The sequence below is a fragment of the Dermacentor albipictus genome, unplaced genomic scaffold (assembly GCF_038994185.2).
Source record: "Dermacentor albipictus isolate Rhodes 1998 colony unplaced genomic scaffold, USDA_Dalb.pri_finalv2 scaffold_83, whole genome shotgun sequence".
NCBI lineage: Eukaryota > Metazoa > Arthropoda > Arachnida > Ixodida > Ixodidae > Dermacentor > Dermacentor albipictus.
The window spans coordinates 260,321-266,320 of record NW_027225637.1 but is presented as its reverse complement, the minus strand read 5'-3'; the positions used below and the strand labels follow the sequence as shown (position 1 = coordinate 266,320).

The window sequence follows — 6,000 nt, the reverse complement described above, 5'->3', positions numbered from 1 at the left end:
TTTCTCAGTTGTAACAGCTTTGTGTTGGTCAGTTTTCATCATTTCTTTTGCTCTATGTTCTATGACATACTCAGAAAAGATCTAGAGAAAAGATTGTGACCAAAAAAAAGTGCTTCTTTCAGGGACGATTTAGGAGCACATGGAAACACTTTTGCTAACTAATGCAGCAGAACACTATGCAACATGCAACGCGTCCGCAATTTTTAAAAGTCACTCTAGTTCAACGTGGTTGTTGACCTTCCCTACACTAGTGTGGTGATGTGCTCTCTTATGTGCGCTCAAGTGATAAGACCGCGTAAAGGACTTGAAGCAGACGGGGCAACTGTATGGCCGGTCACCTGTATGAACATGCTGGTGTACATTCAGGGCATTCTTCAATGAAAACCTCCGAGGGCACGAAGGGCAACGAAATGGCTTCTCAGTTCTGTGGGTGTGCAGGTGGGCTTTCAGGCCGCTCTTCTGCGAGAAGCTCTGAGTGCATGAAGGGCAGTCAAATGGCTTCTTGCCTGTGGGTGTGCAGGTGGATTTTCATGTCTTCTTTTCGTGAGAAGCCCCGAGAGCATGAAGGGCACTGATATGGCTTCTCGCCTGTGTGGCTGCACAGGTGGGCTTTGAGGCCGCTCTTCTGTGAGAAGCTCCGAGTGCATGACGGGCAGTGAAATGGCTTCTCGCCTGTGTGGGTGCGCAGGTGGGCTTTCAGGACGCTCTTCTGCGAGAAGCTCCGAGTGCATGAAGGGCAGTCAAATGGCTTCTCGCCTGTATGAGTCCGCAGGTGGATTTTCACGTCATTTTTTCGTGAGAAGCCCCGAGAGCATGAAGGACACTGATATGGCTTCTCGCCTGTGTGGGTGCGCAGGTGGCATTTCAGGTCGCTCTTCTGTGAGAAGCTCCGAGTGCATGAAGGGCACTGATATGGCTTCTCGCCTGTGTGGGTGCGCAGGTGGACTTTCAGGTCACCCTTCTGTGAGAAGCTCCGAGTGCATGAAGGGCACTGATATGGCTTCTCGCCTGTGTGGGTGCGCAGGTGGATTTTCATTTCTTTTTTTCGTGAGAAGCCCCGAGAGCATGAAGGGCACTGATATGGCTATATGGCTTCTCGCCTGTGTGGGTGTGCAGGTGGACTTTCAGGCCGCTCTTCTCTGAGAAGCTCCGAGTGCATGAAGGGCAGTCAAATGGCTTCTCGCCTGTGTGGGTGCGCAGGTGGGCTTGCAGGTGGGCCTTTCGTGAGAAGCTCCGAGAGCATGAAGGGCAGTCAAATGGCTTCTCGCCTGTATGAGTCCGTAGGTGGACATCCAGATAACACTTGTGTGAGAAGCTCCGAGAGCACGAAGGGCATTGAAATGGCTTCTCGCCAGTATGGATGCTGGCATGTGCTTCCAGAAGAAATAGTTCATCAGCCACATAGTCACATAGCTGACATCGGTGGAAGCATCCTTGCTTTGAGTTGTCACATTCGGCAGTTGATGGAGAAATAGAAGGCCTCGATGCTGCACAAGTAAAACAAAAATAAATAAAAGTTATGAAATGCCAAAAAGAAACACAAATGCTAAGTTTAATGACAAGCTTTTTTTATTGATTTCTGAAATCTTGAGGGCGATTTTAAGTACAATGAAACAAAGAACTGCTAATGGTCCTTTTTAATTTACAAAATATTTCTGCATTTGAATGCCTCATGACCCCCTTTGTGACGTCCACCTATTAAAATTATGTTTCGGAAAGGCAAAAGATTCCAAAGTGAGAGAATGTGGAATGCTTGAAGACGTTCACAAATTTGTTGTACCTTAGGGAACAGTTTAAAAGTACTTTGACCCAGCTTGCTCTCTGATCCTTAATGAGCACTCACATAATAGCCAGGCCTGAGAGGGGCCCTTCAAAGCTGTGCTTGTGCGAAAAGCTCTGATAGCAGAAGTGCCAATCAAGTGACTTCTCCTCCATGTGGACAATTAGGAGAGTGTGTTCTTTGGCTCTGACGTATGCCACCGCGTTTCCCGCCAGGGGCTCGTGCCCCGGAGTCCAGAGTGTGTATGTCTGAGAAGTATTTGCAGCTAGAAATGCATTTTGAAGCAGTAAAACAGACATTTGGAGCAGGTTTTCAAAGCAATTGCAAACTATACTAAACACAGTTTTTACAATGTGAAAGCAATAAGTGGTCACTATGCAATCCAAACACTAAAAACAACCCACCCCCTTCTTGCAGTGCTCACTGTAGACTGACAAAGCGGTGTTGCCTAAGATGTGCTTGAAAACCACTTCAGTGGCTTAGAAAAGCATGGAAGCACTTAGACATGTCACCAGCAGACTTCAGAGAAGTTTTTAGAACATTCACCATGACCTTTCTGCTATACATGTATTCTTTAATATGGAGATATTTGTGAAAATCAACCATGCTAATAATACAGCACACTCTAAATAAAGGCACACCCTCCTTCTTTACCTCTCTACATGGAATTGGCTAATCTTTCTTTCTTTCCTTTTTTTGCGCTCCCACAAGGCCGTTATTTCCACTCTATACAAGTTTTTAATAGTTCAAGTATGGGTAATTTTGTTAAAACAAATGCTGTCCATGCAAATAGTTGCTTGCATAGGTAATTTATCTGCTCTGGCAGATAACTTTTCAAACAGAGCTGGCAAACAAAAATGTTTTCTTTTTTATTTGACGATTTCTGGCATATATATGTTAACATTAAATATTTGAGTGATCATATTGAAAAAAAAACGACATTTTGTTTGATTTTTCAAGAACAGTTCCATTCCAAGATAATTATCAAATTTGACACTCAGTAGGATACTTTTGGATTCATAGGCTGGAGCCTACCAAAACAGGCACAACGATCCACACAAAGATCCCCACAATTGGCATCGCTTATTAAGGGGATAGGGCGTCTGAAGGAGGGCAGTAGTGCAACTACCACAAGCTATGCCAGAGTTCTAGGCTGGCGTGCTAAATAATCACCCATGTCACATGGAGGGTTTGTAAATGTCGGCACTTTCACCGTTGAATGGTAAATTAGCGTACCAAGTAATCGACCAGAATTTTGAATTTCTTGCAAGAACATCCGAATGCATGGGCATTTTGAAAACAACTACATTAGTAGGGAAAATAATTTAACTGCTTTTACAGCACCAGCAGTATGAAAAATTTACTTAATTTTGCCCTGTGCTGTGCTCGGACTCATATGCTGCACGACTGAAATTCTGCAATGGTGCACACCAAGGAGGCAGTTCACTTTTGATTTTATTGTAGCTCGCCGCGCATCATCGCATACGATCTTAAAATGTAGGTATATGTTCCCAAGCATGGACTCTGCAATGCCGTCCGATTAGGCTTTGATGCCCGAGTTCAGCTTCGTGAAATCATTCACAGTAGTTGCCAACATGTCGTCCACGGACCCATCTCAGCCTCTGGCCAAAAGACTAGTGCGTAATCTCAAAACCAATCATCGAGGTGCTTTACTGGTTTGAACAAACTAGAGGCCACCTATCTGTCACAACCTTCTGCCCAGCCACCACCACCTTGGCTGACAGTGAATTTTAGAGCCCAGCTCTGAGGCGCCTGCTCCTGCGGCAAGTGTCGGCGTCAGCGTCCTACCCCGTAACTGAGCGAACGAGCACAGCGAAAGATGAGAGCGAATGCGGAGCGCAGGAGATGAAAAAAGCAGCGAGAGCGAAGAGAGCACGAGGAGGAAAGCAGAGGAGGAGGGTATGGCAAAATCGTGAGAAGAAAAGCGCAGTGCCGTGCGTGACGGGCTTTGCAGCGACAATGGCCAAGAGAGAGCACCAAATTAGTATGCGTCACCCGTATAGAAACAAAGCACTGCATGAGCAGAGATTTTCTGCGATAGCTGCTATCAGTCATACCCAAGCATCGTACATGCGCTTCCTCTTGTGGTCACTCGGTTAGCGAGGCAGTCACACCACACCCAGCTCCATTTGCAATGTTCCACACTAACATATTGCCAATACACTGTGAAATGAGAACACGTGCACAGCTGTACTCGAATCCGGCACCAGGGAGTATCGCAATCGTCGAATTTTCTTCTTATGGCCATGCAATACAAGGAGCTTAAACTTAGGCTTACCAGCAGCGCTTTGTTAGTATCAATACCACAGCAAAAGTTGCTGTTTGGTGCAGAGTCGATCAATATCTTAGTACCCGCCTTACGTCATTTTTAAAGCGGTGCAATTGCCTCACCAACATAAAAGAGGGATAGGGGACAAATTAAATAGTGTAAAAAATTAACAGACGATTACGATACCACCTAATGCGAAATTTGAGCGCAGCTCTACAGGTGTTTTCATTTCGTGATTTATTGGCTGGCACGGACATTCTGTCTCGTGCGGCGCTTTGAGAACAGAGTGAACCGTCGCAAAACAAGTAACACTCAGGCACAACGATAGCGACGAGCAGAACCAGCGCTCGTCAAAACTGATCCGCAGGTTAAGTGCATCAGCTCTTATACACATGGCTCATTGATGGTTCAAGAATAATGGCTACTGCCTGTGCAGCTTCCAGAAAGCACTACAGAATGCGCGTCATGCATACGATCAGATTACAAAAAGTTTTTGTCACAAAAGCTTATGCATAGAATTATCAATAACATTCGACAAACTTCCTATACATGTAGGCGCATCGTGCATCAACGGCTAACATTTAACATTTCTTAGCGGATGAAAAGCAGTGACTGTAGAAAGGTAAAGAAGTGTTCTGCGCCATCTCGTAGCGATCGTCACAGAACACGTCGCGCACGCTATCACGGTGCACAGCACCAGGTGGAACAACACCTTTCTCTTTCTTCCTTCGCTCTTGTGCTCATTTGCTTGGTTACGCTGCAACCGCCACTGGCTGCAAGAACGGGCCCATAAGAGCTGCGCTCTAAAATTATTCATGATCACCAAGCCTGCGACATTGTGCACATTGTTGCAAATATTGAAGAAGACACTACACAGTGTTCAAAACTGTTATTACCCTTTTACACTGGTCATACAAGAGGAGAGCGTAGCCTTGCTCGGCGCCAGGATGAGCACTCGTTGCTGCCTGAAAAGCAATGCTGTCCTATTGCTTAAGCGCCCTGCACTTGGTGGGGTGGAAGGCATTAAAAATAGACAACAGTCCATGGATGAAACAGTGGCACGATCCAGGCTCAATAGGGGAGGCCTGACTCGATCCATGGCAAGTAAACGCAGCTGCTGATCTTTGCCATGCTGCTTTCAATGGTGTGGAGAAACGATGCTTGGGGACCAAGTTCCGCTTTGAAAAACACAACGAACACGTTCGGTGAGTGGTAGGCACAGATTTCTCGTACTTTGCTGAAATGTAACAGGACGTAGCAGGGTTCAGCACAATCGGTGGAGCGGTAGCATCACTGCGTGGATAGCCAAGCTCAGTAGCTTTGAAGCTTCTTTTTTTGGAAACCATTTGTTTTGGCATCAGCAAACCTACAATTTCCTGATTGACACTTTTCATTTAATTATAATATTGGAGAATTTCGTTAACTAATCAAGACTAATTATCTAAACAGGCAGAATGAAAAGCATAATTTGAGTATCTCCAAGCGACGGCAAACAACATTACTTTTGTTCTGTCCAGCTGCGTGTCATCTGGATATTTTTAAACTCTGGCTAAACTTAGCTGGGGCACCCTGTATATGGTTGTGTTCTTTTTACCCTGTAGTCATGTTCTACGTGTCCATAAACGTAATCTAGTATTCAACCAAATATGTCGTCTTGGTAAAGGAGTTTATTTACAATCAAACGCAGTATGTTGCACCCAATAACTGTTCATCTACTTATTCATCAGCTCCATCTTAAGTGCCATAGGGATCCGTCTTGAAGCTCTTGCTATACTTAATTTACATAAATGATCTTCCTAACTATGCAAGCACACGACTGTGTAATATACCACAAGATTACTAGCCAGGGCGTCTACCAAGCTGACATTTCCAAACTCCCCGAGTTTTCCAGGTTTTCACGGAGCACTTTTGATAAATTCCATGAATGAGC

The 6,000-nt window shown here is 45.2% G+C and overlaps 1 pseudogene; it reads right to left on the bottom strand.

Annotated features, from left to right (window-relative positions):
- Positions 1-204: 204 nt before the first annotated feature.
- Positions 205-6,000, bottom strand: part of LOC139053227 (zinc finger protein 782-like) — a 44,566-nt pseudogene continuing 38,770 nt past the window's right edge.